This window comes from Aythya marila (genome assembly GCF_965140915.1).
Source record: "Aythya marila genome assembly, chromosome: Z".
In the NCBI taxonomy this organism is placed as follows: Eukaryota; Metazoa; Chordata; class Aves; order Anseriformes; family Anatidae; genus Aythya; species Aythya marila.
Genome location: NC_139080.1, coordinates 88,662,315 through 88,687,340, shown reverse-complemented (window position 1 = coordinate 88,687,340; position 25,026 = coordinate 88,662,315). Strand labels below are relative to the sequence as shown.

Here is a 25,026-nt window from a genome sequence, read left to right as displayed (position 1 = left end):
ACGACTACTGAACAGAAATGCCTTCAATGGAACAAGGAAGCAATACAAGCTTTCAAGCTACTGAAGAAGGCCCTGATGTCAGCTCCAACTTTGGGACTCCCAGATGTGAGTACGCCATTTTACCTTTTTTCCCACGAGAAGCAGGGGATTGCCCTGGGAATATTAGCACAAGATCTGGGCCCATACCGTAGGGCAGTTGCTTATTTCTCCAAACGATTGGACACAACTGCAAAGGGATGGTCTGGATGTTTGTGAGCGGTTGCGGCCATAGTACTAAACATCCAGGAGGCCCAAAAATTTACCTTGGGCCAGAAAATAACCGTGTTAGCATCCCATACGGTATCTGCAGTACTGGAAGCAAAAGGTGGACATTAGCTCTCCCCACAAAGAGTTTTGAAATATCAGGCTACAGTGGTGGAACAGGATGATGTGGAAATTGTAGTCACCAACATTGTCAATCCAGCTTCTTTTCTCAGTGGGAACACAAGGGACCCAGTGCATCACAACTGTCTGGAAACCATCAAAGCAGTATATTCGTGCCGTCCAGATCTGAAAGACAATCCTATGGAAGACACAGAAAACTGGTTCACTTATGGGAGCAGCTAAGTCGTAAGTGGCAAACGACACAATGGTTATGCAGCTACCACTTGTAAAGAGGCAGTAGAATCCGGGCCTTTACCTGCGAACACCTCTGCACAAAAGGTGGAAATAATTGATCTGACCCGAGCCTTGGAATTGGCCCAAGACAAAATCAAAAACATCTGTACAGACTCAAAATATGCCTTTGGGGTTGTACATGCGTATTGAGTGATCTGGAAGGAGAGGGGATTACTGAATTTGCATGGCAAAAATATCAAGCATGCAAAAGTAATCTTGAAGTTGTTGGAAGCACTTCAACTCCCTGAGAAAGTGGCAATCGTGCACATCAGAGCACACCAAAAAGCAAACTCAGAATTGGAAAAAGGAAATGAGCTGGCAGACAGAGAGGCAAAACATGCAGCCAAAAGGGAGGTAAAAACAGAAGGGGCCCTGATCCCCAGTGGGCAAATCTCCCTAGAAGGTAAGCCCAAATATACCAAGGAAGATCAGAAATTAATTACTGATCTAGCAGGTTCCTATAATGAGGAAGGGTGGGCTCTTACCCCAAGGGAAAATGATTATTCCCTCTTACATGATATGGCCCTTGATAAGAGAGGAACATAGAAAGAGGCACTGGGGGACTGAAGCCTTATATAAACATTGGATCAGAGAAATTGTAGCAAGGAACCACTGCGAGACAACTGACTCAGCAGTGTGACCTTTGGCTCCAGACTAATCCCAAAACTACTCCAAAATTAGGGATAGGCCAAATTGGAAAAGGTAATGGGCCTGGACAACAATGGCAGATTGAGTTTTTGGAACTGCCAAGAAAAGGGGGGTACCGATACATGTTGGTATTAACTGACACCTTTTCAGGTTGGCCAGAGGCGTTTCCTACCAGAACAGCCAAGGCTAGGGAGGTGGTAAGAATACTAATACAGGAAATAATACCACGTTTTGGGGTACCAGCTACTATATCCTCTGACAGGGGACCGCCTTTCATTTCAAGAATAGTGCAACAAATCAGCCGCCATCTAGGTATAGATTGACAACTTCATACCCCATATCGCCCTCAGTCAAGTGGCCAGGTAGAAAAGACGAACCACTTGATCAAACAACAGATTGTAAAGTTGGGACAGGAAGCGAATCTGGCCTGGCCTCAGTCTCTTCCTTTGGCTCTCTTATGCATACGAACAAGGCCAAGAGCAAAGGAGGGACTGAGCCCTTTTGAAATCCTGTATGGACAACCCTATGGAATACAGAAGGGGATGTCCGCACAAGCAGGAGACAAAATTATGACATCCTATATGGTGGCATTAGGGAAACAATTAGACAAAATTGGAAAATATGTAGCTGGAACCCGGAGTAGCATTTTGGATAGACCTATACACAATGTACAACCTGGAGATTATACATCTATATATGTAAAGTCTCTTGCAGAAAAAAACTTTGGAACCCCAATGGGAAGGACCCTTTCAGGTGCTGCTTACATCATACACCGCAGTAAAAATTAATGAACAACCTGCTTGGATTCACCACATGGGAATCAAGAAGTCAACGCAAGGTCCATGGACACTTGAAACGATGGGACCCAATAAGTTGAAATTGAAAAGGCAACACGTATGGACTTTGGACATTGCTTGTAACTATTGTATCAGCTCAAGCATGGAAGGAAAACTCGAATGTAAACATACCTGAAAGAGTCGCCCTATCTTTAAATTTATCTGACTGTTGGATATGTACTGCACTTCCGAGGGGCAATATGGAAATCCCGCTATATGGGATACCCTCCAGAAATTGGAACAATGCATTATATAGACTAATCAGACGTGGTCCACTCAATGTTGGGGAGTGGAAAGGGTAAATTATACCCTCCCTGAGGGACCGAAATTTGCTTTACAAGCACGGGAAACGTTACTGTTAAAAGTCGGTGTATGGGGGTCAATGATGGCAGCGAACAAAAGATCTTGCGTGATCTGGGGCTTAGTTTTGGTCGGGAACCCGACTGTTCAAAAACTGTAAATGCAGGGGGATATAATCTAGCCAATTTAAGGTCATTTTGTAATATTACTATCCAAGTAGCATACGACCCTGATAAGGAGTCTGGAGTGGATGGATCTTTGGAAAGTGGGTGAAAATTAGGTATAGGGTATTGGTGGCTATGTGGTGATGGGAGGGCAAGGAAGAATTTACCACCTAATTGGAAGTATTATATATGGAGTGGTAATTCATGTCAAGAAAATGGTTGATATTAATAAAGAAGGGGAAGATTTGGGAGGGTGGCCATGGGGGTTGGAAAGCCCCACACTAGACACTAACACCACCCTAACACTAGACTCTTCTCGATGAGGCCATCAGGAATGTAAAAGAGTTTAGAGGGAACAGAGAAGGGTGATTCAGGAGACTGCATGCAGTCTCGGGTTTCTTGTTCTCCAGCCATTGAGGCATGGAAGTTTCTGGGTGTTTACTGTTACTGTTATTTGCAAAGTTGTTTGACCAATGAAAAGTTATTTTGAAAAGAACTGCTGTGGAGAGAAGGGTATAGGAGGGGAGCCTGCCCTCAAGATAAAAAAAAAAAAACAAAAAGGAAGGCAACACGATGTGACGAAGTTATGTCATCAATAAAGAAGCAGAAAGAAGGAATGAAAAGGAGCAGGTTGGCAGAATGGAGACCAGGACGAGAACAGGCACTTTTCTCAGCCGTTCTTCTTGCCATCTCAGGAGTCGGGAGCACTTGGAACAGTCCTTCCCACTCACGTTGCAGCTTCAATTCTTTCCACATTTGCATCAAAACACAGTCTCCTGCTCCGAATGGATGGATCAGGACTTCCAACGCCTCCAACATTACATGCTGTCGCAGTAGGAGATATCCGTGTGCTGACTCTAAGGAACGGGATGGGGCACAGAGTGGAGTGGAGACACCACGGACAGGCTCTGTGACGAGAGGGGGACCTGATGCTCTTGTGCGCACTGTGACCGATAAGCTGCATGATCGCTACCCTGAGCTAATGGCCTGTCATGTTTTTGAGAAAGCGTTGTACTCTAGTGAGAGAACTGGTGTTTCTCTACAAGCAGCAATCCCCATGCTTTTGCTTCAGCTTTGAATATTGAAAGAACAATATGATCAAGCAAGTAACCCAACTTCCAGCTTTTTCAGCTGGAAGTAGCTCAACCTTTCTTTTACACAGGAAGAAAAATCTAGGAGCATAACAGATTACACACCAAAAACAAAAACATGTAAATAAACAATGTAATAATATCACTCGCAGAAAAAAGAAAAAAAAAAAAAAAAAAAAAAAAACAACACGGACAGGCGGCGACTCCCCTTCTCCTGGGGGGCAAGACATCAAGCGGTGTCCATCTGTCCCTGCATGGGAAATGGATGCTGGAAGTGGGCTTCTCACTATCGCTGCTTTGGGTAGTTGTGGAGTAATTGCCTTAACCGTTCCCTCATTAATGGAAATGGTTAACCCAACGAAAGTTAGAACAAATGATGGGGATTCTCCCCTCTGAACACAGGCCAAGAGAGCTGGAGTTGTTCATCACGGAGAAGAAAAAGCTCCAGGGAGAGCTAATTGCCGCCTTTCAGTGCCTAAAGGTGGCTTATAAAAAAAGTTGGAGAGCAACTTTTTGCTCAGACAGATAATGACAGGGCAAGGAAGTTTCCAAACTAAAAGAGAAAGAGGGGAGTTAGATTAGATGTTATGAGACCAGGGGAAAGGATAGAGGAAGACAGACACTGAGAAGGGCAGAGGAATCAAAAAAGATCAAGAGACGAGTGGGACAGAGGAAGGAGTAACAGCGGTAGCTGGACAGAGGAATTGCAGGGAACGCTACTGCAGGCGTGCAGTACTGGGTGCTGCAGTATCAGTGCTTTTATCATTGATGGGCAGTACCAGTTGTGGTTGCAGTGCAAGCAGTTGTCACAAAGTCTCAGGAGAGCATAGAAGCACAAGAGGAGCGTGGGGCATAATGGCTTTCTCAGGGTTGCAGAGTAGAGTGCCATGGTCCTAAATGGGTGAGTGCGGTAACATGGCTACCCAGCAGACACCCAGATGCCCGGATAGGTCCTGTGTGCCACTATGTTGGCTCCTGAGTACCACGCACACGCCAGCAGTCAACAAAGCATGCAGAGGCAAGTTAGCAGCAAGAAACGGATGCACAGGAGAGAATGTCCCTGTGCAGGCTGCACCCATCCCACTCCCTGCCCTGCCAGCATTTGCAGTGTGGCACCATTCCACTCCCTCCCCATGCACCTTGACACTCCAACCACCCTGACCTATGGAGGGCTTCCCTGAGCCCTGGCTGCAGCATGCACACGTGAGTTCCTTTGTTCCAGTACGCAAAAGGCAGCATTTATTCAGAGCTTCTTTTAAACTTCAAGGTAGTATTGCATCTGGATGACGGGTTTGGAGGGATTACATTTCACAGAAAACCCATGAGAAATAAATGTCTGGTGGACAGAGGTAACAAAATTCACACCGTATACAGTTGCGCTATTTATCTACAGTTGTCAAAAATACAAAGAAATTAGATAAAAAAGGTTGCTTGGTCAAAACATTAATGAAATATACGTTCCAAACGCATAGGAATCACAGAGTGATCAGACGAAGACAGTAAGTGTCTTAAAGCTTTAGAGCTTTCAAGAGCTGCTGTGGTCACGTGACTAAAGGAAAGCTACCGAGTTTGTTCACCAAGACAGGTGTTCAGATTAAAGACAGGGAAAAAAATTTACACTCTACCACCAGGCATCTTTGCTGGAGGGGACCAAGGGCATGAACAGAACGCAGCAGATATTTCAACTTTTCCTTACGGTATCTGTATGTTTTAAAGAAACCTCTCTGGCAAAAGCAAGGTCAGTTTGCAGATACTATCTAAGGAAACAGTAAGAGACAGCAACAAATAACGCGTGTCACGGATGGGATCACTTCATATTCATTGTACTGCACAATGACCAAGAACAATGATCTCAGAGCTGAAAAGCAAATCTCTTTCCCCAAAGAGTACCCTGAAGCCTGAACGTCTTCAATAAACATTTTATTGATGAGTTTTCTCAATGTACTCGGTATTTCTCTGAGGGAGAGGTAGGCTCTCATGGGGCTACTTCATGCTCCCGTGCTCTGAGAAGTCAGAAACAACATGATTGTCCCCTGTCAGTAACCACTTTGTAGTTCAGAGTCCTTCAATTCCCACTGGTTCGCGTGCATGGATACGAGAAGTACTAATTCCAACTTCATCACCTGTAGAAAACACACAAGGTAAAGGTAGTTGATCCTCAGAAGATATTCAACTTTGTACTATATAGCCCTGCATCTTTATGTAGAAGCAGTCATTCACCTCCCTTCCTTCACTCCTCCCCAAGTGTCAGAAGTTATTTTTACCTGTTCTGATCAGAGGAGCTTTATTCTAAATTGGAATGTTTATACTTCTGTCAGTTTCAGCTTCACTTTTAGAGAGAAAGAAGCCAGAAAGCTACGTGTGTCTTACATACATCGTACATTTGTTTGAGGGTTTACCCTTTGAACAATAAGAACTAAGTTAGTCAGGATTCCATTCTTATATCCTTTTTTGTTTTTCCTCTTCTTAAACAGACTATTGCGTGATCTTATAAAACCCTAAACACAATTTTTTAACACACAGAGCACTGCATGTTCAAGCCTGCTACAGCGATTTCTAGTAGTTTCTACCTCAGGAATTAATGTTTCCCTTGTCTTCTGCACTTCCTAGTATGTGCACCTGTTTACTTAGGTAACTGATACTCAGTTTTGTTCCAGTCTTTCCTTCCTCCCACACTGCTGAGGGAGCAAACGGCTTTGTGGTGCTTAGCTGCCTGCACACCACAGGCACATACAGAGTACAAATCTCTATCCATCAGAGAATCGGTTACTGGCATTCCAAGCACTGTCCACATGCTGGAGGAAGAACTCCACTGTTTTCTCTGAAAAAGAGGCAGAGAAGAAAATAGGATACAGTACAGAGTGATCATGCAGTCCAATAGGCACAGCCTCATACCATGAAGAGATACAAGAACAGAACTTTCACCTGCAACATTATCAGACAGTATTTAACAGCCTGGATTAAAGCATGTTCATACACACCTTCTTCGTAATATGTTTATCACATAGACACAACTATAAATATTACAAGAAGCTTGCAAAGACAAGAAGTGAAAAGACGTCTAATTCTTACTACAGCCTAGACCTCGCAAACAGGGATAGTTGTATGACTGGGAAGACGTGACAGCAGCCCCGAGCTACATTTTGCAGTCAGACAGTTAAACTACATGTTCAGCTCTACATTAGCTCAACGGATACATGGAACTGTTCTATAAAGAACATGGAAAGTCCTATCATAATGGAATTAATGGAAATTAATAGAAAGTCCTATATTAAGTTTATACTGAAAATAGTATTTGGGAAAGAGAATGCCGAAACACCACATGAAGTCAGCTAACTAACCCAGTTCAACACAGAACATGCGAGACTGGAGCAACCTCAAGCAGAGTTGTACGAGCCTTAGTACTCTGGAGGATGCCTTTCTCTGTAAGGCTGTAAGCTGCAAGTCAGTTGCCCAGAGCAATGGGACGAATGCTAAAGATGAACTCTATCTCCAGTACACACCCAAGTAAATCACTAGTGCACCAGGTAGTGGCTTACAGTATCAAATGCATGCCTTTCGGTGCTACTCGTTTAATTTCTGCAGAAGGTACAGAAACAGATGCCTGCTTGAATCTCACACTGATGAGCCACAAATCAAAATGACCTTACTGTAGCTGACTCTCAGAAGTTTTAGCCTTGTATGGAGAGTCATCCTTTGGCTGGGAGCAGTTCTAGCTACGTTTTGAAGTGGCAGAGTGTTCAAACCTCATGCAGAGGAGTGGAAGAAGCACAGAGTGGCGCATAGGAACAGAAGTTCGCGGCATCAAAGGAGCAAGAAACTGGGAACTGAGATACATGCAGCTTTTACGCTACAGATGCGGAACTGGGAAATAAAGGACTGGGAGAGATGGAGAAAAACACTTGTGGTCCTTGTTTGCAAGGCTTAAAAGCAACCTGGGAAGACAAAACGTATATAGTCTGATCTTTCCTACAGCCCATATTCCCTCTATAGAAGCTCACCTCTTCCTCCTTCGGAGGCCTAAAGACGTCTCCAGGATTCAGGAGATGTTTCTGCAAAACTGTCTGATGTGGTAAGTCTGTACAATACAGGAACACAAAGCAATCTGCCTGACAAGAGCATGCGTTGACTTGTCGTTGGCCAGTTGCTCAAACACATGCCTTCACCTCCTGGAATAAGGGCACACAACATGTTTTCCTTGAATTAAACACAACTACAGATAGATTTAGCTCATAGGGTTCCAGCTGATTATGCTCACTACAGAACCAAGATAAGAGAAACTACTGCAATGTAAGTAGTTATGCTAATAACAAGATCCCACAGTGAAACCAAAGCAGAAGCTTAAGGGAACAGATTGGTCACAAACCATTCTCCGTGACGGTAACATCCAGGTGAGAACTTCCATACTTGTGGATATGTTCGACACCCTCTTGTACACTGTCCACAACCTCAATGCAGCTCTCCAGATCCCCATATTCGTCGTGGAGAGATTTCACTTCTGAGGGGTTGAACATCAAGTAAGAGGCAAACTTTGGGCCAGCATGAATCTTCACCTGCAATACCAGAAGTATTTTGTGCTGTAGATTGTACCAATGCGTAACAGGCAAAAAGTGCAGCTTGTTGTTCTGGGTATAGCTAGGATAGAGTTAATTTTTTTCATAGCAGTTCCTATACTGCTACATTTTGGATTTTTGCCTTAAACAAACCACTGTTTTGGCTGTTGCTAAACAGTGCTCACACAGTTCCAAGGCTTTCTCTTCTCCCCCCACAGTGAGAAGGTCGAGGGTCTGCTAAAAGTTAGGAGAGCACATAACCACAACCGATTCAAACTTAACCAAAGGGATAGCCTATGCCATATAATGTCAAAGTCAGCAATATAAAATGAGGGGAGGGGAGTTTCAAGGAAGGCAGATATTTCCAGGTTTGCAAGTCTCCCCTACAAAAGACCTTACCTGTTTTTATCCTTTTCTTTTGTAAACTGACACCAGCCCTCTCCAAAGTGTATGTTTCAGACACAAAAGAGTTACTGGGCCCAAAACAAGGCAAGGACTTTCAGTTATTTTACGATCCTGATGAAGAAGATCTAATGCATCGTCAATCTCTGAATTTAATCGTAGCAGCTAAGACACCTTAACAATGAGAGGGAGGAGTGGAGGAGCAGGTGCTGATCTCTTCTCTCAGGTGACAGCGACAGGACCCAAGGGAATGGCATAGAGCTGTGACAGGGGAGGGTCAGGCTGGATGTTAGGGAAAGGTTCTGCACCAAGAGGTGGCAGGGCACTGGAACAGGCTCCCAGGACAGTGGTCACAGCACTGAGCCTGCTGGAATTCAAGAAGTGTTTGGGCAACGCTCCAAGATGCATGGTCTGATTTCTGGGTGGTCCTGTGTGGAGCTAGGGGTTGAACTTGGTAGTCCTCATGGGTCCTTTGCAACTCAGGGTATTCTATGAAAAAAAAAAAAAACACAAAACAAAACACAACCAAACCAGACATTAAAAAAAAAAACAAAGACAAAAAGAAAACACAAGCGAGTGAGGACTTGCTCCTGACTAGCTATCTGGCAAGCTTCTCTTAATATGACTTTAACATTATCGGAACATGACCTATTTTCCATGTTTTCCTGCATCAATCACTGCTTGTATACACTATTTGCCAAATGGAAATGCTATGTGAAAAATCCATGTTTTAAGTGTAATTTAAGTACTTCACAAATATTTCTCTCGTGATGCATCTCTGCTACAAAACATTACGCATGTCAAAGCAACTATGTAGGACAGTGGCCTTTGTTCCTGTGGAACAGTGGGAGGGGGAAATAATGGGCGGGAAAATGGGTGGGAATAAAGGCAAGTGAGACAAAATGTTCAAAATATGTGGATGAAGCAGATTAGAGGAGGAGAAACATAAAATGGGAAACGACTGAGGTAAGAAGGTAAGTTAATAGATTTAATCAGAATAGTATTTGGGTCCGGGAGGTTGCCAGCCAGGAAGTCAGAATTAAGAGTAGTAGAGAAAGGGTTGGGGAAATGCTCTTCCAAGGCAGAGAATGATTTTTTTCTATGTAAAAGGAAGTAGTCGTATTTCAGCAATGGCATGCAGCCACCCCAAAGAAGCTGCTTGCAGATCGTTTCTATGGAAAAGCTTGGGGTTGCATGGAGAAGCCAAGAAAGCTCTCCAAAAAGAGTACAAAGGTGTACAAAGAGACATGTGGGTAACGTAAGTGTTATGTTATCATAAAACTACATAGGGCTATGTCAGCAAGACCAAGGGCTCCTAAAATGAACAACAAGTAAATAAAACAAAACAAAAGCCAACACAAGTATAAATGACTAACCTGTTCTACTCTCAACGTGTCTATGATCTGATCAAACAACGGGGTTCTCAGCAGGTCTCAGTGAATTAGGAGTGTCTCCCGAGCATCACAGGCAGCAGTATATTCACACTTTGAGTCTCTGACTGAGGTTTAAGAGTAAACAATTGGTTACGTAACATTTATGACAAAGAATTTGAAGAGCACGTGAATTATTATTACGTATGGTTATAATAATATATTAATATATATATTATTATAATATAATAATAATATATTAATATAATAATAATAATAATATTATAACCATACCACATATTCCAAATGTGTAGTTCAGTTACACTCATGGTATCCAAGTCACCCTCTCACAGCTTACTTATTCATGTGGCCTTCTCCACGCTGGCATCTGTGTCCACATACACATGACAGATCCATTCACCGTGTCCCATCACTGGAATTCCCTTAGCAGCTTTCTGGATATTCCTGACTAGCTGGGATGAACCATGTGGAATGATTAGATCTACCAGCTTCTCCAAATGGCAGACATCTTCCACTTCCTTGCTTGTATTCACACGTGAAAGTTGTGACACAAACAGTCAATGGCCTGAATTCTCAAGCTCTGCCTGTGCTTCTTCTACATGCTACAGCACAAAAGTTGTTGCTTTAATTCTAGACACTTACTACTTGCACTGCATCTTTGACTCCATGAATGGAGAGTGCTTCTTGAGTCAGATGATGAAGGATTTGATTGCTGTATGCTGCCTCTTTCCCTCCTTTTATTAGCAAGCCATTTCCGCTAGCTATGGCCAAAGAAGACACCTGTCAGAAGGGAATTAAAACAACAACAACAACAACAACAACAACAAAGTGATCTGACTCCTCTGGGAGAATAACATCTGCAAAATAGAGTAAGAACAGGATTTTGCATTCTGCTGACTTACTCAATATTAACATACAGCACCAAGAATTTTTTCCGAGTCAGAACGTGTAACTCCAGAAATGAAGTATCTTAACGTTTCAGAAACAAACTTGAGCTTCAGGGTACTACTGGCAAAGGGAGACTGCAGTAAGTCAAAGGAAACCCTGAACATAGGCTCTGGCACAAATTCGCTAGCTGTATAAAACTATTTCAGATGCAAGAACTCTTATCCCTAATCATTCTGGCTGGAAGTAGCTAATGAGCTCTTCCTACGACGAACATTTTACTTGTGCTCTCTTATACAGAAGCCTTTTGTTTAATCACGCTGATTTTACGTTTATAACCAGAAGGTGTCCTTGCCTATGGCAGGGGGGAGTAGATGACCTTCAAGTTCCCTTCCAGCACAAATCATTCTATGATTCTATGACACCTCCCACTAGACCAGATTGCTCAAAGCCCCATCCAACTTGGCCTTAAATACTTCCAGGGATGGGGCATTCACAACTTCCCCAAGCAGCCTGTTCCAGTGCCTCACCACCCATAGTAAAGAATTTCTTCCTTTATTCTAATCTACATCTACCCTTTTAGTTTAAAGCCATTACTCCTTGTCCTGTCATTACACTCCCTGACAAAAAGTCCCTCCCCAGCTTACCCGAAGCCTGCTTCAGGTACTAGAGGGCCACTATAAGGTCTCCTCAGAGCCCTCTCTTCTCTAGGCTAAGCAACCCCAGTTCTCTCAGCCTGTCTTCATAGGAGAGGTCCTCCAGCCCTCATCAACTTCTTGGCCCTGCTCTGGACCTGCTCTAACACATTTATTTCTTATGTTGGAGTCCCCAGAGCTGAATGCAGCACTGCAGGTGGGGCCTCACAGGAGTGGAGTAGAGAACGAGAATCACCTCCCTGGACCTTCTGGTCATACTTTTGATGTGGCTCACAATACGGCTGGCTTTCTGGTTTGCAACTGCACATCGCTGGCTCATGTAGAGCTTTTCATCCATCAACACTCCCAAGTCCTTCTCTGCAGGGCTGCTCCCAATCCACTCATCAACCAGCCTGCATTCATTCTTGGGAGTGCCTTGATGACGGTGGTGAACCTTGCACTTAGCCTTCTTGAACTTCACGAGGTTCTCATGTACCAACCCCTTAAGCATGTCAAGGTCAACTCAGACCAACTCCTTTTCCCTACTAGTGTCCTCTGGGTAAAAAACAGTCACCACGTTTGATATTCTACCTCATCCTGCTGTCCACAATTTGAAAAGAATACTGAAAAAATAAGGAATACTTCAGAAAGATCCTTGTCAATTAGTGGAACCTTGCTGTACCCAGATACTGTGTGTCTTTAACATACAAAACTAGACATTAAAATGCAATTTGATTGTATCTGGTTAAGAATCTGACTCTCCAAAGATCAGCATCACAAAGGAAAGCTGCAGAGACAAGCTTATTTAAATAAATTTAAAAAATCCAATCTGTAATGGGTTTGAAAACAGTTTGTTCCCTTTAGATAGTAATAGAGCATGGCTATACTTCAGAACAATTGGATTTCTTGAAATCTGTAAGAAGCAGTCTGTGAAATATGATCTCAGAACTTCGCCTTGTAAGTATTAGAGACAAACATGCTATTGTATATTGTTATAAATGACTGAGTCCCGCATAGGGTTACAATCAAAGTTTACAATTTATTAAAGGAACAGAGGTAAGCAAACAGCACTGGGTGCGCTGGGAGTCTCTGCTCCACGAAGACGCACACCAGTTAAATCAGGCGGCTGGTTTTTATGCTCCTAGGCTAATACATATTCATCACCACTTTTGGAAAAGGCAGGGGTATTATAATTAGTTTCCCGGAACCCGAACCATCCCACGGATGCATGCGTATCAGTCTCCAGTGGTCCCTCTGAGGGTCGCTCATACTGAAGGCTCGTAGTCTTCCTCACAAGTTTTGTCCTTCGGTCGTTCTTCAGCTTCCCCCCCCCTCCCCTTATTTAGTAGTCTCTGGGCCAGATGCCAGAAAGTCGTGTCTCATGCAATAGTCAGCAGTTATCTCAAAAAACTCCCCCCTATTCTCTTATCTCCCAGACCCGAGTCTCAAGGTTTACCCTTCAAACCCTCTATCAACACAAACTGCTAGACCATTCTTTTGCAAGATACAAGAACTATATACACTAACCACTCTGTTTCTCTTGGACTTGTGGTTATTTATACAAGGGGATGTAAGACAGAAGGTCACATTTCATTATGAGGCCCTAGCATTGTTCCATATTGACACGAATCAGATGAACATATTTCACAGTCCCCCATCTCTTTTTTCATGGTATTGATCCGTGTTTTCCTTTCCAATCGAGTCAATACTTGCCAAATTGGTATCAATTTTGGATATTCTTTTCTTTTTATTATCGTCAGGCAATGGGTTTTCTCTTCTCCCTGGTTCTGGGTCAACAGTGTGAGAAACTCCGTAGCCAGTAATTAGGCTCAGGCGAGGATCTCAGCGAAGAAGTAATTTGTTCGCGATTGCAATGGCGGGCGCCCCACAAGCAGGAGAGCGCACCTACTAGTTCCAAAACACAGTTTATATACTTTTTGATGACAGGACCCTCCCCTGTTTCCCCACTGACTGGGTAATCCAGGTTCGCCATCTATCCGATGCTTCACAAACAATGCATGGCCTTCACTTGCCGGCCTGTTAAATTTCAGATTTCTTTTGACATTTTTACTGCTTGGAGAGGTAATGTTTCTTCACTTGTCTGACTTGACACCGTGATTTTCACCTAATTGTCCTAAGAAGTCTGGTTGTCTGCATTTTACAAGGTCGCCTGCTAAGCTTTCTTATCACTGTAAGCATATCTCAGTACCACATTCCTGCCCTCTAAACAACGTAACTCTGCAAAAACAACATTCCTATTCCCACAACAGGTACTGCAGATATTTGCATTCCTTGTATAACTGGAGTGTATCAGCCTGGTAATAGAAGGTATTAAACATGGAATTATTAACAATTCTCCACATATCCCCAATACAACCATCCTCATTTTAGCAAAACAATCACTGCCCATAAAGCCCCCTCCCATAATCTTCTTAGATCGATTCCATTCCAAGTTTGAACTGGGACGTGTGCAATCTTCTTCATTTCTTTTACAAGTTCATTTACAGCTTTTCTTTCTGTTGTGGTTTAACCCAGCTGGCAGCTAAACACCACACGGCCATTCACTCACCTCACCCCCTCCCTCTCTGGGATGGGAGAGAGAAATGGGAAAGTGAAGCCTGTGAGGTGAGATAAAGACAAGAAAATAACAATAATAAATAATCATAAATAATAATAATGACAATGACAATAATGATGATAGTTCTACTACTACTCATGTGTATGAAACAAGTGATGCACAATGCAATTGCTCACCACCGCTGATGCCCAGCTGTCTGATGCCCAGCCTAACCCCGAGCAGTCCAGCCCTCCTCCCAGCTCTTGCTGCACCCCCAGCCTGCTCGCTGGCAGGACAGTGAGAAGCTGAAACGTCCTTGGCTTGGTGTAAGCACGGCTCTGCAACAATTAAAACATCAGCATGTTATCAGCGCTCTTCTCATCCTAAACCAAAACGTAGCATTCTACCAGCTACTAGGAAGAAACACCTTCATCATTAATCTCTAAACAGCAATTACTAAGGTTAGATTTTCCACAGACTTCTTCTTGTGCTAGTAAATAATCCAAAGCTAAGCGATTTTGATACATAAGTAGATAAGTAGTCCTCATCTTGGTATTTTGCTTTGCAATTAAGCCAAGTGCACCTCCGGTTTTATTTACAACTATTTCCATTACAGTTTGTAACCTAGTTATTCTATTAAGCATATATATTGGGGTCCTATAGCCCCAGGATCCGTCTTCTGCCCATGTAGCTGGATCATAATAGGCAAGACGCCTTCAATCAAGGGGTTGGGCCCACTTTCAGGGTCAATTTGGGCTTGTGATACCGTTCAGCCTGCCGGGGTGATCCAGCTCCTGGAAAACGAATCACAATTTTATATGGGTTTAAAAAGAAAAGTTCTTACGTTATTTTCTCGGGACAACCTCACCTTAGTGTGGGAGAAGTCCGGTCGAGGCCCTCTCACTCGGCAGTCAATACCCATCGCCTCCCTCGGTAGACCATACACACTGCAGTGGAGGGTCCTGCCCCGGTCTTGCCTTCTCCCTTTCCTCCCTTTAGGCTTGTCCCCTTTATTTGGCGTCCTTAATTCATGCAGAGCCTCATTGCCAGAATATGAGTTCTTCTTTAGCTTTAGTTTCAGTTCCCCAGGAGTGGACTCAACCCTCCAGGTTTCGGTAGTTACTGGTCCTTTTATTCTGGATCTGTGGATCCAACCCCTTTCCGCTGTTCTCACAGCTGTTTCAGTAGTAAGTAAAACTTACTACTTACAGTCCCTCCCATCGGGGGCTCAATGATTCTTCCCTCCAGGTTTTTATTAAGACCTTGTCTCCTGGTTGTATCTTATGAACAGCAAATCCTAAAGGTGGTGTTTGAGCCATCATTCCAATTTCTCTTAGCTCTTGTAACCTCCTTCCAATGGTAATTACGTATTTCTGGATGCTACGCTCCTCAACTACATTTTTCCTAGAGGCATCCCTTGAGAATAAGGCATACCATATAACATTTCATATGGCGATAATCCGCTCTCACTGTGTGGTTTAGTTCTTATGTTTAAAAGTGCCAATGGTAAGCATTTCATCCAGGGCATTTGTGTCTCGATCATTAATTTAGCCAAGTGTTGTTTTAGTGTTTGATTCAATCTTTCTACTTTCCCTGAGCTTTGTGGGTGCCACGGAGTATGGTATTCCCACTGAATACCTAATGATTGACATAATAATTTTATTATTTTAGAAGCAAAGTGTGTGCCCTGATCAAAATCAATGTACTGGATTATCCCATATTTAGGTATCAGGTGTTCTAATAGAGCTTTTACCACCATTTGTGCCATAGCTCGAGCTACGGGATAAGCTTCTACCCATTGTGTTAAATGATCTGCTATTTCCCATAGATATTTTATCCTCCCTACCTTGGGCAATTCAGTGAAATCAACTTGTACTTTCTCAAAAGGCCTGTAAGCTGTTTTTCTCCCTCCCGTGGCTGCTTGTCAAAACACTTTCTTATTTATCTTCTGACAAGTTAAGCAACGTTGCGTAATTTGTTTTGCTATTAAAAAAAAAAAAAAAAAAAAAAAAAACACACAGCTTCCTGCTGAGGCAGAACTATTAACATTCCTACATCCTCCTTCCCTGCTCATTCAACTTCAAAGGGCTCTGTTAAATACTACATGCCACACCTTTAACACCGGGGACAACTCTTTTAACGCTTCCTTTATCTTTCTCCAGCCTGTACTTTTCTCACACCAACACCAAAGGCTCAGTCAAGAGCCAATTAATTCCACTCCTTTTCTCTCCAAGATGCTGAAACAACGTATCAGTATACTACACTTCATCCTATTTTCCTTCTCTCCTCAAAAACATGAATTGCCAGATAGTGTTATAGTCGACTGATCCATAAAGTGGCCATTTAGCTTATATAGTGGCCACCACTGATTGCAATACTTAGTGAAAGTCCTCTTCCTTTCTGCGCTCCCAGTTCTAACAATATCCTTTGAATGTGCCAGCGTGCACCCAAGGAGGCTTTCTTTAAAACATCTTTGTTTTGGATATTACTCATTCCTTTGATTTTCCATTCCCTTTTATTTATTTATTACTATTCCTTATTAGTTACTGTCCTTTGTTTCAATTTCCACGCAAACCTTTTTACTGTGGGTTTTTACTATCTTTTCCTAATCTTCTTCCCAAATGTCCCAGTTCTCCGGGATTAAATGCCTCTTCCCGCATACAAACTTTACTATTTCAGGTTATTAAGGAGCCCCGTTCCATGTTCCAATCATAAATCCATGGAACTTCAGGAAAAGAGCTGAAGCACTCAGCCTTTCATCTTCTAGACAAACATTACCACCTTTTCCACAAAATTTACATTTCAACAGGACCGAATTTCGAGCCAAATGCCAAGTTTTCTCATGCACTTTGTTAATAAGCCCATACAAAACAAGGAATCACTCCTGTGTATCCGTCAATAAATACCATTTAAAAAGGCATTGACACCTAAATAAATTCACTCTCCCCCTTCTTACCAAATTGCCAGGGCTCAAGCCCAAACCACCACAGAAAGGACTCTCTCCGTTCTACCGCTTTGATAATCAGTCAGCCCCCTCCACCTCTCCAGTACTTGGCAAACTGACCAAACGCCACAGCAAATACACCAACACTTCTAAACTGTTAGTTACTTAGATAACGCTCCCGCCTTTTTTTCTTGTCACACTCAAAGCATGTAAGAGCAAAAATAGGATCACAAGATACACTGCCAGGCCCACATATTGGGCACCACCAATCAAAACTTGGTGAAAACAGCACTTCTTTTTGGTCTGTCACGCACTTCGTTCGTCTCCGGCCGCTCCCCTCACGGAGAATACGGAACCGCGGATCGGAACTCCGCACTCGCTTCGCAGCTCACTAGAAGGTAAACTGTTAGTCTGCAATTGTTTCACCTTTACTGCAACTCAAGACTGAACTCTGAGCACTGACTCAATTCCGTGTATGCTATCTCCAGCTAGCTATCAGGCACACACTACTCCATGGAGAAGTCAAATTTCCTCGGTAATTGCTTACCCAAACCAGTATGAGATGCAATAGTAAACTATGGAGGAAGCAACCTCTCCTCTGCACTCAGAGTCCATCCTACTATCAGCTACAGCATGGGAGAGAAACCATATTATTCAGATGCAGAGGTATCAAGGATGATCCTCTGAAGTTACATCGGAGAACTTGAGGATGGGGGCTGGCAGGAAGAAAAGTAACAAGACAAGACATCCTAAGTCTGTAAAAAAAGAAAAAAAAAAAAAAAGAAAGGTGGGGGGGGGAGGGGGGGGTTGAGGGTGGGAAGCCAGTAAGAATCAGCCTGATAAAACAAATGAGATAAAGAAGAGGAGAATGGGAGAGTTTGGCTAGGCAAGGCAAGACACCCAGGAGGCAAAGGCTGGAGTCTAGGAAGGCAGACTAGAATTTGGCAAGGAAACATACTGGTTTTCTATGAAGAACAGAGCGAGCAGCAAGGAAGCAATAATGGCAGAAAGGGAGACTACTGCCTTTTCCTTTCACATGAACTTTGCCTAGAGCAGACTCCCCTTCAGTATGGAACGAGGACAAACACTCACAAAATTCAGTTGTGAAGCTGCCCTTCGGCAGTCTCTTTTTAAGTGCCCATACCCATCCCTTGCTCCTCAAATACTTGCTCATATGTTAGAGAAACGCTCAATCAGTCTTGCTAAAGATACCGGCAGTAAGAGCCTAGACTTAGCTTTTACACGCTTGTGGAAAGATATCATTCTGCCTCAGTGCAAACATGCAGTATCAGTATGGGACAGACCACTCAGAGCCTAGAACTTCTACTTCGTGCTGATCTTGTCAGCATATATTCTTAACAGTTGCAGTTTGTTATTAACGACCTATATTAAACATTTGATGTTTAATCGTAGCCTGCAATTCAGCTGTAGTCAGCATGGACAGAAAAGTGCTCATTGGTAGGAGCCTTGTAAGTTGCAAGTTAAGCAGGGAAGCTATGTGATAAGACACGGGCAGAAATTGCACCACCTGAATGTAAGCTAACTCCTTCTCTACGTTGGGTATCAAAAACCAACGCGGAATAACTCTCAGCATTGCAGAAGCAAGTCCCAAGAAGACTGTAGTTTTCTGTAGGAAAAAAAAAAAAATGGGATGACAGCAGAATTCATTTCAGAAGAATACAAGCAGAAGTCTTTTGAGGCAAGACTTCTTGCAGCCTTCCAATAACTCACCAGTAGAAATACACTTTTGTTATCAAAGATCTCTCTGCCCTCCTCACATACCTGTGGAAGACAGTCAGTCTGGACGGGACTCAAAAAAATCGCAAGAAAGACCCCAACAGGCACTGTCACCTGCTCCAACTCTAGATCTTTTGCTATGCGTGCTCTCCGAACTATGCTGCCGACGCTGTCCTGTGAAGATGCTGCAATCTGACAGAGCCCAACAGCCAAGCTGTTCAGCTTTGATGTAGACAGACTGAGACGTTTCAACAAAGGAAGTGCCAATCTTCCTAGAAGAAAGAAAAAATTGCGCTCAAGATAGATTTATCTGGCTAGTTTCAAGAAAAAGTGACCTAATGGTCAAACCAGGAAAAAAAGCCGCTGTTTCCCACGCCGCAGCAAGAAACCTACCTAAGATGAACAATGTAAAGCATTAAGTTTAGTAGCTACAATCAAACTGCTCCAATTTGACAACGCTTTCACCTACCATCACATATACACCTAATACGATATGAATGATTTGTATATGAAGTAACATCCGCAAAGACAAAGTTTGTCCTATTTCTAGTACCGTTACACAACCGTGTACCTGAATTTCTTACCAATTTCTACCCTTGCAATATTCCTGGAAGGTTTGCGCAGTAATTGCCTCTTTCTATTTCACAGATAGAAATCCCAAAGAGCAAAGGAACGCATAGCATTTCAGATTGGGCAAGAGCTGCCGGAGTTTTCTAGTCTGAACACGTTCAGGTAGGAAGTTTACTCAGAAATGTCCCTCCAGGCATTCTCCTCAGTACAAAATGGTTGCCGTATGCCTTTTACTGAACTTCACAACTTGTGATGCGCCAGTTCCACACATTTTCTAACCCAAGACCAGCTTCCTCACGCACCACTCTTACACAAAAGAATGGATTTAGTCTGTGCTGCCTGAACTGTACTTTCCTCAGTCAGAAGGTAAGGTGGTTCTTTCTGGAAAGCATCATTTTTAAGTAACAACCTTCCCCACAGGGGCCAAACATTACGTTAACCAGCCCAGGAGAATATTCATGCTATTTCATGCATGATGATAACAGGGAAGATCCTTGCTAGATTTAATTTCTAAAGTGAGCCTCCTTTGGCAAAAGAAAACACTGTTCTATTTTTAGTTTTTTAAACAATGCTGTGGGTTGCTGCTTTCAAAGGCCTCTCTCTCCATCTTCTCTGATAGAGACAGCTCTTACGGAAGCTGCAGCTGCTTACACTGACAAGCTCTCAAAGTCCTGGGTTCCCTAATCTGTGACGGCCATAATATCCAATTGCAGGTGACAGACTACTCTTGTTCTGCTCCTTTCCTTTGAGGCCCAGAAAAGCTCATGACAACAGGTGTTCCATGAAAGGACCCGTAATATTACCTTTATTTTCAGCTTCTTCTAAGTCCTTTTTGTTTGCCAAGAGAATTTCTTCTCTCTGATCAGTTAATAAGTCACCGAGATGATAAAAAAATAAATAAATCTCTGCTCTCTGAAAGAGAAAAGTGTCTGAACTGCATTCTTACACGAACTCCATGGTGTTTGACATCTGGCTCACTTCAGCTCATTCCTACTGACACATCTTCTCACTGGCTTGATGCCCTGAATACTTGGAGCCAGCTGATTTTTTCCAGGACCCGTTTGTGTTATAAACCTGTATTTTAAAACTTGCCACATGTTCACAGCCTTAAAGAGCGAGAACATACTGTTCTCTCACCTGCTCAGGCTGCAGAGCTGCCAGCGTCCTGCTACCGGCTCGAGACATTCCACCCTGCTGCTCTACTGTAGGGCCTGCCAAAACAAACACACACACGCAACCACAAGACATGCAGACAAAGGTGGAAGGAAATGAACACTAACCTTTCAACTTTCAACTCCTTACTCAAAGCAGAAAAACAGGTACGGTCTTAAGAGACATATCAAAGAAGTTTACTGTATGCCACAACAGGAAAATTTGTATCAGATACCAAAATGCTGCCACGGTCCCCGAGCATAGCCCTTTTCAAGGCATCACAGAGATTCAGTAAGATCATCCATGTCGTAGGGGACAAACAAGTATACAACCTGTAACAAGAAGACTTGACAAAGAGCAAAAGAATACAAGGACAGCTACATCTCAGGGAGTGGGAGGCTACTGCAAAAAAAGGAAGGCATCCTTTGAAAAAGTTTAATTACATAACTACTGAAAAGAGAAAAGATTGCAAAACAACCTGGGAATGTGCAAACAATACAGGAAGCCAAAACCAGCCTCAGCAACAGCTTGCACAATAGCTGCTCTCTCTCTGCTCTGTGTACGTTGAAGGGCTCCTACAGAGGAGAGGTTTTTTTCTTGGCACGGATGTCAAAGAATCCATCTCAAACTGAAATGATACAGAACAAGTTTTGAAACAGAAACTGAAGTAACAAGTCAAAAGGCTCAGGCAGCATTTCACTAAGGAGTTCTCAAGGAGCTCCTGGATAAGCTACGTTTTCACTTTTAACTCTTGAAATTGTCTGTAGAACAGATGACTTGGCATGTGACTAATATGCCCGGACTTCTATTCAAGAAGTGTCCTACAGAAATTGCCAGAGCAGGAATTCCCACGGTAAGGAAAATAACAGGAGGTATAGTGGGAAGCGTAAGAAAAGAACTAAGGGACACTTGATTAATAAGACTTAATGAAGGACTGTTAAAACAGCTTTTTAAAGCAAGGTCATACTTTATAATGTGGCGTGTATTTTTGTGTTCTTTGAACACAAAAGGGGTGTTGGACCACGTGACCTCTGGAGGTCCTTTCAACCTCAACCAGCCTGTGATTCCTTTGCAGCCACTATGCAACAAAATAGCAAGTACAATTCACAGCAGATAAACATGAAGCAACGCAGAGACAAAAGGGGAAATCAGGCCTTGGTAGTGCACATAATCCTACGAAAACATCACTTCAATGCTCATCAGCGTTGAACAGCAACTTCCCTGTTTAAGCTTTTGGAGAAGGCCTAGGAAAGGCAACAAAAACCATCCACAATCTAATCAAAACTCAAAGTTAGCCTTGCTATCTCATAAACTGAAGGTTCACTTGCATCTCGGACGCTACACAAACTTTTATTTTCGCTCACCTTGAAAAGGTCACAGTAGAATAAAAACCATTTCAGCCAAGAGAAACAGGGATCGACAGATCTTTGGAACAGTTTCTGTAGAAAAGGACTAAGAAAACACCTTTTTCATGTGAAAAAGCAATGAGGGAAAAGACAATGTCTCATCATAGAAGTTGAACAGAGATCGATCACCCACGTTCTCTTTCCATACAGAAGGTGGGGGCATCAAAAGCTAGCAGGAAGCAACTTTCACTCCTCCTGCCCACAAGCACACACAAAGTAAAGCAAGCAGTTCTTCACATAGTGCTAGCTCCAGAGTTTACACACAATACCTGGTTAAGGCTCGTGACTCCTGTGACCCATGAATGCTAAGTGTTTACCTCGGTCCAAAGGATATGGCCAATTTTTACAAGAAATCCATTTAGCATTTTTATACTCCAAGGCGTTTGCTTGTCTTACAGTGCAAGTCACGAGTATCACTCTATACTTGTTCTATTCTGCTAAGATCACAGATCTTTGGTCTGACTTTCTGCGGCCCTTGTTACATTGTCACAGCAACACACAGGCAGGAAAACATTGCTACATACAGTAACAAAAGACTGAGTCATAAGAAGAACCTAGGATAAAAAATGAAACCGCACACTATCTTAGTTCAGCACTACATTCTATATGCATGCTTTCAGCCTGAAATCATCAATAAGAGACGATAACCTCTAAGACTGAAAACAAGACAAATTCTACTTAGTTCTCTGAATGCAAGGCTGATGCAGCAAGTCATCAGCTGGAAGGAACCCAAGCAGAGGATTCAAGATGTTCCATTCCAACATTGAAACTTACCTTTCCAAAGCCGCTTGTCAAGCAGAGCATAGTTTCCCATTTGTTGAACAGGCAGGCCTAGCCAAATTTCAACCCTAAACTTCCAGGGAATCTCTACTGCTCCCAGCGTACATATTACTTCCGTACTCACCTGCAGGTCTTACCTGTGAAAACAAAGTTCCAACTTTCTTCCCTTCTACAATATCTGTGATGACATGACCCGAGATTTTCGGGTGGACTCCATTTGCAATCACTACAGAGGTGCCTCCTCGCAGGGCCCACAAAGCTGCTGTCACCTACAGTGAAGGAGAGAGCCAGTTCCCAAAAATGCACTTGTTAGTTGAATCCCCATCCTCCACAAGAATTCTTATGTTGGAAGAAGCCCTTAAGACCATCAAGTCCAAGCATCAACCTAATGCTACCACTAAATCATATCCCTAAGTGCTATGTCCACACGTCTCTTGAATACTTCTAAGGATGGGGACTCTACCACTTCCCCGGGCAGCCTGTTCTAATGCCTAACCACCCCTTCCATGAAGAAATGCTTATTTAGTACCCAGATATCTAGTGCTGCTCAATAGAGTTGTTCCTCCCTAGGGGTAGGGCTTGGCATTTCCCTCTCCTGAACTTCAAAAGGTTCCTGCCTGCCCCTATCTGCAGCCTGTCAAGGTTCCTCTGAATGCACCGCCCCCACCCCGCACAAGGGCCATTTCCACAGAAGCCACCAACCACCCGCCGCCTCGCCCCCTCCCTATCCAGCCCACCGTGGCGCGCCACCGACCACCAACCTCGTTGCGCCACCCCTCCTCGGCGTCCCGGCCTGCCCCGACAGCTTCTGCCCATGGCGCCGGCAAGCCCTGCATGCTGCTTCTGCCCTGGCTTCCTCCAAGCCAATCACACAGTGCTTCCGCCCTGATTGAAGACAGGCCCTGACATCACTTCCGCCCCAGGTTCCCAGCCAAGCACAGCGTGTCCCCACAGACACAGCAGAGCAAACACACAAACTAACATTGACATCCTACCCGTAAACATGCCGTAACAGTGACTCACCTGAGAAAGAACTGCATGCAATAAAGGCACCTAGTACTACATTAGTTTATTCTAACAGATCCTACTAGCTGTCACCTCAAAAAGACGTGCGTACCGCTCTCTACTTGGAAACGCATCAGTCCGTCCGTAGACTCTGACCCACCTAAAGAGCCCTGCAACTGACTGAAGGAAAAACAAAGCACTTACCCCAAAGAGCAGCCCAGGCAGAAGGAGCTCTCTGATGGCATACCTGGGGCTCATATACCGTTTGGCCGCGCCCAGCACCCAAGCCCAATCACCTGGGAAAGGGAAGGGGCAAAGCACAAGAAAGTAGAAAGAGAGCACAGAAGGAGCAGCAGCTGTTGTTCTGTGGGCCTTTTTTTTTTTTTTTAAGTCTGATGGCACAATTTTGTGCAGCGCTGCCTGGGCACACATTTCAGATAGAGCTAATGAGCAGCTGAGGTAAAGGAGCTGGGAAGAGAGAGGTGTTGCAGCAGGTATGCTGTGGCTGTGAGGTGCCTCAGGGTGTGCTTTTTCTCTTGTTTCTACGGGTGCTTCTTTAGGCAGCTTGGAGTCTATGGATTTCTAGATTTTAAGTGCTTGGAATTCACTTAATAGAGGGATATTTAGCAGAGGTTGCTGGATCACTGGTTTTAGGGATGGTGGGATACACTTCTGGTTTTGAGTTATATTTTAATCACTTGTGTAACTCTCCAGAGAACTAAAAACAGCTTGATTACATGCTCCAAGAGGCTTGACCACGTAGGCACAGTATTACTAAGAGACTGAGCAGGGTCGTATCAGAGTTACCTTTTTTCATCTGTAAAGGGTCTGTGATTACCCCTGCCGGGCTGCTGTGTGTGCGTGGCTTTTTGGCATCTGTGGAGCTCAGTCGCTTTTGTGTGTGTATGTTCTTACTTTTTGTGGGTTTTTGTTTGTTTGTTTGTTTGTTGTTGTTGTTTTTGAGAGGCAAATAGTGCGTGTGCTGAGCGTGGTTGGCAGGAGGAGGTGGGGAGCTGTCTGGCAGGGAAGCTGTTCAGGACTGGTAGGTTTGGTTTCTAGGAGCATGCGGCATCCTTCCTGTGTGATGCGACTGATTCTTGGGCAGGAACGTTCCAGCTCGTGTGTCTTAAATAACGTAGCTTGTGTAGTGTGTGTTGTGTGGCCTGGGCAGAGTTTGCTTTGGCGCTGTGAGCCAAGAATCTCAGTTAAAGCTGGTGAGCAGCTGGAGTAACGGAGCTGGGAAGAGAGAGTATTGCAGCAGGTACACTCTGGCTGTGAGGTGCCTCAGGGTGTGCTTCTCTCTTGTCTCTGCA

At 43.7% G+C, this 25,026-nt stretch overlaps 1 pseudogene across 1 annotated transcript; it reads right to left on the bottom strand.

Annotated features, from left to right (window-relative positions):
• Window positions 1–5,616: 5,616 nt before the first annotated feature.
• Window positions 5,617–23,544, bottom strand: LOC309890280 (delta-1-pyrroline-5-carboxylate synthase-like; annotated as a pseudogene). Its single transcript has 11 exons — window positions 23,446–23,544; window positions 22,833–22,977; window positions 20,508–20,581; window positions 20,174–20,282; window positions 18,846–19,072; window positions 10,685–10,822; window positions 10,380–10,575; window positions 10,028–10,149; window positions 8,063–8,249; window positions 6,431–6,517; window positions 5,617–5,819 (listed from the first exon to the last, which is right to left on the bottom strand). The product of its transcript is annotated as a delta-1-pyrroline-5-carboxylate synthase-like (transcript).
• Between the last annotated feature and the right edge of the window lie 1,482 nt (window positions 23,545–25,026).